Source organism: Empidonax traillii, unplaced genomic scaffold (genome assembly GCF_003031625.1).
Source record: "Empidonax traillii isolate 1590-97213 ecotype Southwest subspecies unplaced genomic scaffold, ASM303162v1 scaffold1071:size191594, whole genome shotgun sequence".
Lineage (NCBI taxonomy): Eukaryota > Metazoa > Chordata > Aves > Passeriformes > Tyrannidae > Empidonax > Empidonax traillii.
This window is the reverse complement of record NW_020956264.1, coordinates 43,539-57,298: the sequence shown is the minus strand read 5'-3', so window position 1 is coordinate 57,298 and position 13,760 is coordinate 43,539.

The following is a 13,760-nucleotide window of genomic DNA, read 5'->3' as shown; positions in this document are numbered from 1 at the left end:
GAGAGAAGTGGATTTTTTCTTTTTTTTCCTCCTTTATTTTCCTTTTTTTTTTTTTTTTAATCCAACATGCTCTACACTGGTTGTATTGCTATTGTGTCGGGGAAAAAAAGTAATGCAAATAGTGTGAGGCAGTTGAACAGAGTAGAGTACTTATAACCCTTGCTATCTTGCACCATTCAAGGTATCAAAAATCTGAGGTCATATTTGCTGCAATGATGGATTCAGACTTGAGTTTTGAATGATTCCTTATCTCTATTAAATGCTACGTTTTTCTAGACAACCTTTTAACTTGTCAGGAGCACTTTTTAAATTTGAATATTGTCCTCCAGTAGATCCAGGCAACACTCAAACTCCATATTGTCCTATTGATTTCATAATCCAGGTTGTTAGAATATTGATGGAACATATCCTAGGGCATACTTCTACAGAGCATCCTTACAGCTTTCCCTTTTGACATTAGGCTGTGACTTTTTTTCCTTTCCAGTAGCTCTAGCTAGCTCTGCATTTATAAAGTAATAGTTTAATCTGAGCTGTGTTTGTCTTGCTTGTAAGAGTGTCCTGTGACAGTCACATGTCAAGATAAAGACACTTGATTTACTGCTTTTTGTTACACTATCGTGGAAGAAAGGACTTTAATGTAACTCATTCTTGGCAGATTTGTGACGGTTACTGTGGAAAGCATAGATGAATATAGTTTAAGTACTTGTTAAAAAACTTTCAGGATTAAAAACTAATGGTTGTGACTCTGCTCAAGAAGTTTTTGCTGATTCTCTTATTCCCTGTTCTTCTGTTTAAAAATAGACGCTTCAGCTTGCCAATCCTCACATCAACTACTACAATTGATTTTGAGGCTATTTTAAAAATAATTTTATTAATATGTTTTTATATGGTATAATTTTAATATTAATATGAGATTAGCATACCCATTTTTAACATATAGAGTATAAGTCTTTGGGGACCTGTGAACATCGAAATTCAGGAAACTTACGTTCTAACTTACCAGGCAGAGATCTTTCTTTCTGTGTCAGTTATGTGGATACAGTTGCTTGTAGTTTCCATCACTAGGGAATACTGAAGTGGAAACAGATATTGAACAGTTCATTACTAATGTCATCAGCTGTCAGTTGTTTTTCTTTCGTCTTGCATAACTAACACTTCCCTTATTTTTTTTCTTTTAATGCTGGTGCACTGACAGAGCAGTTTCTTCTTACTCCTGTCAACTGATGCTCATTTTGTTTTCTTCTTTTGGTTCTGTGTTTTCCTGTTACTCTTACGTCATAATTCTTAAACAATCTGTCCTCATTTCCAGTACTTACATGCTTTTCTCTCTTGAGATCATTGAAGACCTCTTTGGTCAGGTTAGTCCATTTTTACCCTTGCTGTCCTCTCTTTCCATTGCCACAATTTGAGCTTGTTAGCTTTTTATCATTTATTTAGTAACTGTCAACTCTATTGTACCTTCTCCAGCCCTTATATTTTCTTACCATGAAACCTTAATGAGCAGTACTACAACAGAGGAAGTAGAGAATAGACCAAGTGCATGAAGCTTTCAAAGTTGTATTTAGATGCTGTGATGGCTAAGCAGCTTGAGATTGCTCTGCTGTCAGTATTAGAATCTTAAGAGTGTGGAGCATTAAATATACATCCTCTTTTCCTTCACCTGTGTCCCAGCTGGTGGCAATTGTAAGGCACGAGGCTCTACCAATCTGTTCTGCTGGTAGGTTTTTTCATTTGTTTGTTTTCAGTAAATCGGTGCTTTTCTAGGAATAGCAATAAGGATTTTAATAAAGCATAGGGCTGCACACTTATTGACTTTCACTTCTCCCCAGATAAGATTAACCCCGCAGCTTTCTTTTGTAGCAGCTGTCAATCAAACTCTTTTCTTTTGCAGATCATGAGAGAGCAAATAGTGTTTTGAATTGCATTGTATCACTGCTGCTTTTTCATGATGCTTTTGTAACTTCCTTATGGTGTATTTCTAAGGGTTGTGTTATTCAGAAGACAGCATGGCCCTGCAAAACCCCATGTTATTGATTATCCTTGAGAAAGCAGGAAATTAGCAGAACATGTTCTCAGGAACATGTTCTAAGCTTGAATCTAGTCTTCGTGGCAGGTGCAAGTCTGCCAGATGACCTGGAATTGCAGTAGTGATTTATCTGACCTTCTTTTCTTTGCTGGTTAGGCTTAGGGAAGGAACAAGTTTTAGAATAAAAGGTGAAATTGTATTTTTCACTGTCATCGCATCTCTTAAACATGTGGTTCAGGCTGATTGCAGCAATAAAGCTGTGTGGGTTTTCTGCAGTGGTGTCTTTTTTTTTTTTTTTTTTTTAGTATTTCACATAAACCATTTGCATCAGATCTTTCTTGTTATATCTGTCACTGTGTGCTGATTCCCTCTTTCTGAATTTAAATCTTCATTTTCACTGTGCCCTTTCTGTTTTCCATCAGGTTCAAAACGTTGTATTCTCTACTGCCTTCCTTCTCCTGTCATTAGTTGCAAGCAATTCAGTCTCTAAAAATGGCATCTGAAGGCCTCTTAATGTTTAAAAATTTCTGCCGAAAGCTCTTTCTTTCTGAAAGCTCCTTCTAATAACCTTGCTTCTTCTGGCTCCATTTTGTAGAAATATTCCACTCTAATGTCTGACTTCATAAACTGAAGTAAGTACAGCATAAAACCCAAGCAAATTCCTTTTCTTCATTTTTCTTATGTTCTATACAAATGATTGCTGACTTCAGTTGGGGTTGGATGCTCTGAAATCTTTTGCTTTCTTAATAGTAGCAGAAAGTAATATTTGTTTTCCAGATTTCATCTTCAAACTTCAGGCTTTCCAGTCTCTCTTCTGATGGGTGCTGCATAAGATGATAACATAAAACATAAACGTGATTCCTGGTCCTCTCATACCAAGTGTGTCTACCTGGGTTTTAAAGCAAGAAATGTACCATTGGGCATAAATACCGTTAGATTAGCCAACACCTGAATATACAAAAGTCATCCTTGTCCTTATGCCTGATTAGACAGGTCAGTGTTCTATATGAGCTATTGAAGTCCTGTTTTGTGGCCCCTTACTTGCACAGGTCTTCCATAATGTGCTGAGCAGCAGGTCAGAGTCTAAGTGAGGAGACGCACAAAAACCCCTCTGAGAGACTAAAGTGTTAATGGTTAAGGACATTTGTAAAAACAGCAAGTGCTTTTCTGAGGCCAGGTTTGCACCAGCCACCCCAACCATAGAGGGAGGAGGAGAGTTTTTGTATGGGCAAAACGTGTGATCCACATATGACAGAGGGGGTGTACTCATCACCACAGAATGACCATGACAAACCAACCTTTGTTCAGCAACAAGCTGGGTTTTGAGCCCAGTAAGGCAAAAAGTCCAATAAGAAACAAATCTTGTAGTGGTGGGATACTGCTTTTTATCATGACAGTGACCTCCCTTACACAACTGGCTCAGGTATAAAAACTCCCCACCCTGGGGAAGTATTGGAACATTCACATGCAGGCCTGAAGGTATTTATCCCTTCTGATGGGGCATAACTGGCTTAACTACACTGACTGACAGGAGAGGCAACTGTCTTGTCTTAGAAGGTGTCATAAACTATCAAAGACCCCGAAGTGCCCCCATATTCATTTCTGGGGCCTTCCATCAGAGAACTGGGCATGATCCACAGTGTTGCAAGACAGTGTAAAACTCCCCCTCTGGGGGAGGTACCTGGTAGTTCCTACCTAAACTTGAATGTATATTATCCCACTGAACTTTGCTTCCTGGGAGAACCCCCAACAGCTCAAGACTGTGACTAAGAAGCGATCAAGTCTCATCACGGGATCCGTGGGTGATGGTAACTTCCCTCTCTGCTATCTACTGTTACCCTTTCTTTCTCTTTCCTTCTTTATTTTCTTATGTGATATCTTTAGGCTTTTGCATTTCTACAGATAATAACCAAAACAGTTACATCCATACTTTCCATTGCACTTTGTTCTAATTTTCAATTCCATTGCAAATTGTTCTAAAATAAACCATATATATAAATGTAAAAACACCAGTCATTCAATGTCATTTCACTCAAACTGCCCCAGGGGCAATATATTAACAAGAACCTCAGTTATCCCTTGACTTCAGGGGTGGGTCGTGACAACCCCCAATAAACAGAAACAAACAAAAAAACCACTACAGATTTTTTGCTTTTATGTGTATTACAGGAATGCTTTTACTTCAGATTGCAGGGGCACGTACTCAGCAGCAACTTCCTCCCAAAACAAGCAGCAGTCTGTACAAACATCACCAAAAGCAGAAAAGGATTAAATGGTTGACTTTCCCAGCTGTGATGGCAGAAGAGTATTTGACTTCTTAAGTTGAAATCTGATATCTTCCTGGCTACACCAGGCTGAGTACCGAGCTTGACAAGTGGTGCTTGAACTCGGTTTATAATGAATTGTTGTTCACTTTTGGGAAAATCAGGAACACTTTGCTGATCTCAGAAAAGTGCACTCCAGAGTCTTCATTTGAAAGTGAAAAAGCTGCCCCCTCTTTCTAAAGTAGCCTTAAGTTTAGATGTTTGAACTAAGAAATAATGAGATACTGCTGTAGCGGGAGCCTGTGTTTAACACTGTGTAGCACATGGGCTTTGAAGATTCCAGTTCTGTCCTTGATGTTAAGATTTCTTTGCATTTTGTATTTGGGTTCTGGTGGTTGTGGATTCAGGCTATTTCGGCGTTACCTTTTATTAAATGCAGTATTTAAGTGAAAATGCGTGGTTTTTTTTCAACAGATGGGTAAGAACATTTTAGGAACTATTTTCTGTACAATCCGTAACAAAGGACATGAAATAAATATTTAAGAATTTGCCAGATCTCTGAGATTTTCTTCTGCTTCCTGTTTTGTTGTTCTGTGGATGAGCTTGTCTGATTCATTAGTAAAGCTGGCATCTCTCACCAAAAATATGCAAGCATGATTGAGCTTAAGGAGAACATCATCTTTGTTTAATTTTTTTCATTCTTAGACTTTAAAAAGAGAAGAAACCAGCTTCACTGGTTTGCAACTGTCAAGCTTGGGTTTGATCTACTGATCTTGTGAGGGCCTGTGTCTCGCTTCAAGTTGCACTTGAAACACTGCTGTGAGTGGCTTGATGCTGCCTGAAATTAGATACAGACCAGAGCAAGGAGGGTCTTACTTGCCTGGAACCTTTTTGAGGAGCAACCTCTGCTTCATTTCTGTCCTAAATTTCAAATGTGACATCTGGATGAAACAGTCTTTTCAACTTAAATAACTGCCTTGTTCAAGCTGTAACTGTGTTGTGTCATTTGAAATGCAGAGTGTTTATGGATCTGGTACAGAGAGTAAGACCAGCGGCTTGTGGTCAATGGCTTATGGTAGCAGAAAGCATTTCCCAGGGATTTGCAATCTAAATAGACGACATATAGCACAGTTTCTTCACGGTTAAGAGATGTGGGACTGAATGGCTGGAGAGACTGAGGAGAGAATACCCTCTTTGCAGTAAAACTCTTTCAGTGGGTGATCTGAACTAACTTGATTTTCACTGAAATGGAGCAGAAAAGATAGCTCCTGAGCTGAAGGGGCAAGATGATGAACTTGCTGAGCTGTCATGGAAGCAGGTCCATCATCTGACACATCACATCATCTGGGATGCAGAAGAGAATGTGTTTTACCAATATAGATTGCCATCTTGTTCCCAGTGTAATGCATTAACTCAGTGACTGGCAGATGAAGAAGAGAAGTGAATTTCCCTTTCACATGACTAAAAATCAGTATATTTTCAGTGTTTTCGATATTTCACTCTACAGTGAAATATAAAAATTGATTAATATTTTTCATGTGAGATTTGGAGAAGCTATGAACACTAGCCCTTTTTTAGTATCTTCCACTAGCTTACATTTTGTCCTTGTCTTTGTCCTTTCATGCTTTTGCCTGTCACATACTGGTTTTGTGTGAAGCCAGCTGTACTGAGGTCAGATGCCTGCAGTCAGTGTTCCCATTATCAGAGTTTGCTCCTGAGCCAACAGAGCTGTTCTGATAAAGAAGTTTGGCTTGGTAAGGTTACATGCTGCATATAGAACACACAGGCTTTGGCCACATTCCTATGTAGTTTGTGCTGGTAGAGACAGGAAGCCACTCCTACCACACAGCCAGAACTCAAGTCTCAAGTCATTTTGTAAGGCTTCTCCCTCTAACAACAGTAATGCCAATGCAAAATAACATTATAGGGACCAGCTGCTATGCTCAGAGGCTTACTAGGAGTCTTGTTTCTTCCTCTTCAGCTACCTGGGGTAACAATACAGGGATCTTCGTTTTAAGACTCTCAAAATTTAGGGTTTGATAAAGGAATTTTGTTTATCATTCCCAGTTACCTAATGGATAAAACAGAGCTTGTTCTAATCTTCATTCCCTTCCCCTGCTGATTCCCTCTATGCTGCTACTTACCATCCTTCAGCCTGCCTGTCTTCCCTGTCACTGCCAGTTCCTGTCTGAATGCAGACTATGTGTTTCTCAGAGCAAGAGGGACATTTTAAATGGGTGGAATTAAATCAGAATAATAGACCAAAGAAGCATTTTCAGGCGCCTCAATGTATTTAACCTCCCTGAGAACAAGATTCCCCCAGGTACAGAAATGAACATTGACAAATTTTAAAACTTAGCAAGCTGGATATTTCCAAACTGATAAGCATCTGTTGGGAGATTGCCAAAGATGTGCCAATTAGATTTCTATATGCCTCTAAATCTCAGGAAAAAAGAGGCTCATGATGGAGCCTATGGGAGCAGTGCTACATCCACTTCTACAGTTTTGTTACAGGCCATAGGGACACTTAGACTAATCAGTGCTTGGGGAAAGAAGGGAAACGAGGTGATGAAGTGATGTGACAACACCAAGCCCCTCCATCATTACCTTCCATGATAATAGTGACTTACCCTATGTTGAGAATTTTCCCACTTTTTGTGCATAGCCCTGTGCCTCAGGCAAGTTCTGCTTTGAAATTAGTTGTCCTGTAAGTTCAAGATTTGGAATTTTTTTTTGTTTGTTTTCAACTTTATTGGTAATATATGACTGTGCTGATTTTGCACCTCTGTTAGGTTCATGAGGGAGCAAAGCAGGCTCGATTAGTTTGAAAGTCATGGAAAATTGAAAAGACACCATCACAGAAGGTCTCTCTTCCAAACAGAAATTGGCTGTGTCACCCTGCTAACTATAAAACCTTTCTAAAAGAGCTAATTTGGAAATGTTGATTGTTGGGTTTTGTTTTTAATTACTATTGAAAGCATTCTGGATTTGCCACATCAGTATCTCAGGCCAAAAATTATTAGAGGGGCTTCTATATGTCATCTATGTCTTGAGAGATATAGGGAGAACTTGATTTCCCTCAGGAAATATGCCTGAAGATAGACTGGTATGTGACTTCTTTGTGGTTTTTTCCCCACGCAGATTCTTATAAATACCCTCCTCCCTTGAGAAAAGAGAATATTTCTAATAAATACTCTCTTTCCTATTATTGCTGTCTTGTATTTTAACCTGTCTCTCCTTCCACCTCCTCTATGCTGTCCTTCTGTCCTGGGGCTCTGCCATGATTCTGCTGTTTAGCCAAGCCAGGTCCTGTTACTTCCACCTGCCCCGTGGGATCCCACCTAACAACAGAGCAGTTTGCTTGCCTGGAGTCCAAGGTGTGTTCTGTGCTGCACTCCTTTCTCACTCCTTTCTTATCCGTCACAGAATCTTGGACCCCCTTGCTGTGTCATCACTACAACCATGGGAATCACTGGCTATCACATCCCTAGCTGGCTTTTCCTGTTTTGATGAATAGCAGATGCTGGAGACCATTACCCTGCTTGGCCCACCCACTGCCTGTATCAAGAAGTTCTCCCTGACACTACCAGAAATCTTCATCACCTGTGTCCTTCCAGCAAATGAAAAGAGGCAAAAGTGCACCAAAGAACAAGGGTCTGTGATACGAAGGCTTAAGCTGTTTAAAGATCAGGTCCCACTGTGATTCCACCCTCACTACTCTCTCCTTTGACTGAGACCTATGAACCTGCACCCAGCCCATCTTCTGTGCCATGGAAATGCTTTCCACCTCTGAGCTGCTTCTTTGCATAGAGGGAATTTCTCCTTTTTTTCACTTCCTCTCTTACTTGAAGAGTTGTTGCCCACAAGTGCAGGTGGTCTCAGCACCTTTGTAGTCCTTCAGTGGTGCCACAACCCCATGATCCCACTGGAGTGCTTGTCCCTCCAGATTGTTTTCCAGGCTGAGCACATGTGTGCATGATAGATGGAAGATGTCTCTTTTCACCATCTTCCCGGTATCTTTTTTATTTTTCACCATACACACTTTCTTAAATATGCCAAATTTGACACAATGTTTGTTTTTTTCAAAAGCCCAAATTTAGGTCTTTCTGCAGATGAAGTTCCTACCCTAGGTCTGTCACTGCTGGTACTCAAAAAGATAAACATGATCAAAATGTTCCCAAAATGAGGACTTACAGGAGGGTGTTAAGCAGCCACAAAGCTTTTGTCATGTCACCATACCTGTACTCATGTGCTGCCACTGCTGCCTAAGAAACAGATTGTCACACGAAATTGCAGTGCAGTGGTGGAGCTGAAGTTTTTTTGTACACAGGAGGTGCAACATCTGAGACTTTCTTAGATAATTAGGAAGACTGTTGCCCAAGTGTAAAGATGAGATTTTCTTCTTTGGCAGGAGAAGGTAAAAATGTTTTCATCTGATGATAAAGGCAGCTCTAGGTCTGTGGGAGAGTCAGGACAGAGAGAGATGCACTGAACCTCTCAGTAGGGTAGGATTCTGGCAGGAGCCAGATGAAAACTGAGAATTAGAAGGGAAAACCTCAGAGCAACTTTTGGGCTCATGTTATAGCTAAAAAGATTGTATTTGATGAAATTTGCATGAAATATCCTTTTTCTTTCCTTATTATACAGCTGGCATAATGATTCAGGAAAAAACATGGACTATTTATGAAGTGAATTTTGTGAAGGGAAAGCTATGAACTCTATTTGATTTGTTTAATTTATTTGACAAGCTTTGAATCTGTCTGAGCTTGGGAGCAAAGAAATGCTGTCAGGAAAAGAGAGCACAAGGCCTATATCTTCACGGAATTATTTCTTCTAGCAAGAATACCTTTGGCCCTTCGATTATTTCAGTCCCAGACTGATGTTTGTTTCCTGTCATCCAGTCCTGGATCATCTGACTTGTCATACAGGATCCTGGTTGCATTTTTCCTCTTCTACCTATTGTTAAAAATGAGAATCTTGATTCCCCTCCTTACCCAACAGACTACCAACAAGACTTACTGTGACAGGAAATTTTGAACTTCACAGAACTGCCATTAAATCCAGTATTAGGGGAAAAGAATCACACCTGACAGCTAGGGTACAATCTGGAAATAGGTCTTGGGACCTAATCTTCCAGGCAAATGTCTCTTGGGACAAGGCTCTTACTATTAAAGAGTAGCACAAGAGGGTTAGGCATGTCAGGAGGGTGTGAACGCCAGCATAAACAAATTGAAAAGGACAGTAGTGGCCTACTGTTGGCTCAAGGGAAGATTTTCTTCCCTGAAATTACTCGCTGGCACTATTCAAAGGAAATAAAAAAGGTCAGAAGAGAGCCACAGCGGAAAGAGCTCTGACAGGAAGAGCAAAGTTTGTGACAGCTCTTTGTTCTTTCTGCCTTGACTTATCCCAGAATCGCTGAGATGCCACAATAGTTGATGTGGATTTCTTCTGATCACTGAGTCATTCTCTTATTGATTTATGGATAAATAGGATGCATTGGCTGTACTGAGCCTACTGATTATGCTTGTATGTAGTCATGGAAACAATGCTCCTTCTTAAAAGAATACAAATAGAATTGCAAGCACTCAAAAAGCTCAAAATGTCAGTAATGCCCAAAGAGATACTTAGCTTTATTCAGCCCATCTGTGTATTTTTCATACCATGGTATAATATTTCATTATATGCTACATCTAATTTCTTACCTTCTAGAAGCCACACTTGAAATATATTTATTCTCCAAACGTGATTGTTTGAAAGACTGTAGCTTTTTTCCAGGAAGATTTTTTTGTGCCCATATTTAGAGGGCAGCCTGTCAGCAGCACAGTTCATGCATTTAAACTTTTTATAATACAGTTGTACAAAAGAAATCTGAGTTGCAGTCACAGGGAACAAAGTAAAGTGAAACTAGTGGCCCTTCTTCAGCTGGTTTTGAAAGTTTAATGATAGCATCAATGACACCCACACTCAGTTACTCTATTCTCCCTATTGAATTACTCCTCTGTTTCCTGGCTTCTTGGAACAAGAGAGACACCTGTCTGACAGACATGCACACACATATGTTCGTTTCATGTTAGGCAGAGTGGGAATGAAAAATCACGGTAAAACCTGCAACATCAATATCTTTTTTTATTAATTTTTGATTACTTTGCTCCTATAGACCTCCACTGTTTTTCTTTCAGTTCATTTTTGTTGTTCTTACTCCTTTAATTTTTCTTCCTACTTTTCTTTTATTCATAAGTGTTAATTAACTGTGCCTATGAGCCATAATGGTGTCCTAATGAACAAACCCTGAGCTTTGTGAAAGTACCTCAAAAGACACAGAAAAACCCACTCCCTGCTGAGCCAAACACAGCAAACTGCATGTCAGTCAGGGAGAGAGCAGCTCTATTTAAGAGGCTTTTGGAGGACTGCTGGTGCTGTTCAATTAAAAGAAAGTCTGGAAGCAGCAAGAGTGTCAGTGCTCAGATATAGCAGCCAGGGCGGGGGATACCTTGCTACAAGCACACAGGTGAGACTGTGCCAGGAGGAGAGTGGCTTCCTGCTGAAGCTGTGCTGGCTCCAACTTGCAACATTATCTTTTGACCTTTCCTAAAAATTCACCATGTTCAAGAAAAAACAAAATCATTTGAGGACAGAGTGAAAGGAAAATACTGCAGTAAGGAGCCAGCTCAGCAGGAAGATGTGGAGTTATTGTAATTGGAGGTACATGGGAGTGCCTTTAGATGAAAGGGACTGTAAATGGAGAGGAAGGATTAATTCTTTTTTTGAAAAGGCAAAATGGGAAAAATAGTTGATTTACTCCCTGCGCACTAACAGAAAATGAGATGCATCTATGTCTCCATCCCTTCCTTGGTGGGCAGATACGAAACCAAAATAGCTTTTCAGAACTTTTACAGTTTGCAACATTATAGGCAAAAATAGCAATAGGGAGAAATCATCTAATTCACAATATTTCCTTATTTTTATGCATTTTTAATGAAAGGTCCCACAAATTATGTTTATGGTGTTAACATAAATAATGGGAAAGAGATAATAGAAATGGAGAATTTCTATTAGAATTGCTAATAGAAATCGAGAATTTGGAGAAATTAAAATCTTTTAGTATATTTGTCTCGGTTGAAGACAATTTGGAGGGAGAGAGACCTCAGACAGAAGTCTCCTCCCTCATATTTAATACCCCAGTTTCTCCAGAGTGAGCCTAAATACACCCAGATATAAGTGAAAAAAACCTCTTTACCAAGAAGGATGGTAATGACAATACTGATAAATCTGAGTTAAACCAACCAATGAGGAGAAATTTCCCAAGCCCCACCCACTGGACCAAATTGAGATGGTGGCTGGCCTTCCACACCCAGAAAACCACACATGGCCACAGCACAGAGACAAGATGGCCACACTTCCATGTAGTTCACCTCCCCCACACCCAGAAAACCTGGCAGGAACAGTTGGAGAGTCAGCGCTGGCAGGACATAGCAGATAGCTGGGATTTGATATTGGCAGATGCTTGTGTGGCACTGGAGGAAGGCTGGGGTGCTGGTACAGGCAGTTGGAGCAGTTCTGCAGGCCCCCCTGAGTGACTGGAGGGACCTACAAGACACCCACTGGATCCAGCAACAAGACTTGGTTGTTGCAATTTCAGTGTTGATCGAAGTGGAGATCACAGTCTAGATCCATCAAGGTAGTGATGAAAGCTCCAAGTGGGTGACAGAACCCCCAAAACTCAGAGTTTAGGTGGGAACACCTCCGGTACCTCTCCTGGAACGGAGTTTTACACTGGATGATGTAATACTGTGAATCATGGGATACTTTGGGAATCTTTGACACCTTCTAAGATGTTGCGGCTTAGTCCATTATGGCCCATTACGGCTCATCAACAAGAGATGAAAACCTTCAGGCTGGGTATGAATGTTTCTGGGAGTTATCACAGCTGGGTCATCTGTGTAAGGAAAAAGAAACACTATCCCACCTTGCAGGGTTTACCTCTTTTGTTTTCTTGATTTCTCAGCTTGCACCCTGATGTGTCAGGTGTGCACACCCTCAGCACACTGCTGACTGAGCCATGAGCACCAACAGTCCAGTCTCTTACAGCACCTGAGTAATCATTACAGGTGGTTGAACCACTGAGTCATTGATCACCAGCAGTTCAGTCTCTTTAAACAAGGCAAAACACCAAAAAGCCAATAATACTTATTTGGAGAAAAGAGAAAAGAAAAGGTCCCTGCTTATCATTCAAGGCAAATGGCACAAATGCAGTTCTATTGCATGAAGGAGTTTTCTTCAACTGGCTTGAACAATTATACACCTCCTTTAGCCCAGACATGCCACAAGAACGAATGTTATGTAAAATAGGAATAGGTTGAAGGAAAGCTGGAAGAATGAAGCTGCATGGGGCTGAAAAATGCCTTTCCTAAGTTTCTGCACTTATTCAATTTTGCCCACAGAATGGAGGCTGGAAGAAACTAAGAAACAGCATCTCTCAGGCTGCACTTGCTCTTTTGTATGGAGAGCATCAGTTGTGCAGTGCAGCAGCTAAGAAGGAAGGGAAGAGATGGTGGAGTACAAAAGAGGATTAGGACCCTCTCTTCAGCTGTCAGACCAGTGTCTGACTTTCTGTACCCCTCCACTACTTATTGAAATCATAGCAATTTTTCCTTGCAAAGGTGAGTTTGCTAAACACAAAGAATGAATGAAAACCAAAGCTGTATGTCACACACTCCCCTCACCAGCTGAATTTCCAATAGCATATGCAATACACATATTTTCCTTCTGGCTTAAATATCACTTTTCCTCGGTTAAATCCACCTTGTGAAAACATGGCAAATATGAATATTTTATGATTCTTCTGTGCTTCTTTGGACATCATAACACAGTCTTGTTCATGACACAAAGCAAAATAAGGTTAGAGCAACAGTGATTTTTCCTCATAATGCTCTTTTATCTGTGAACATAAATAAAAGAAAAGCAAAGCAACAAATAGCTTTATAGAATAGTTTCCTCCAAAGGGGTCTTTATGTCAAAGTAAAAAAGGAAGATGAGGTTAAGCATGTGTGGTTACACCAAAAAGCATACTGTGACTTTCTATTTGATTAGTAGACTACGCTGCAAAAGCCAACATTAAGCCTCGTTTAGAAAAATAAACACACAGGGAGGAATGTCTAGTCTCAATAACCTGACTGCTAGCCTCATGATTACATTTATGGCCTGTAGCTTTTTTCTAAATCTTCTTCAAGAGTTATATAAAAGCTATTAAAAAAAAAAAAAAAAAAAAAAAAAAAAAAAAAAAAAAAAAAAAAAAAAAAAAAAAAAAAAAAAAAAAAAAAAAGGAACCAGCGGAAAGACTGACATCATGAAAACAGCAACAAAACAAATAAAGGTAAAACAGGCTGAACACACAGTATAGTGTGCCCAAAAAGCCCAGACTTTGAAAGTAAATTAGGATAAAAACAAAGTCCGGCTTTTTCCTTTTCAAA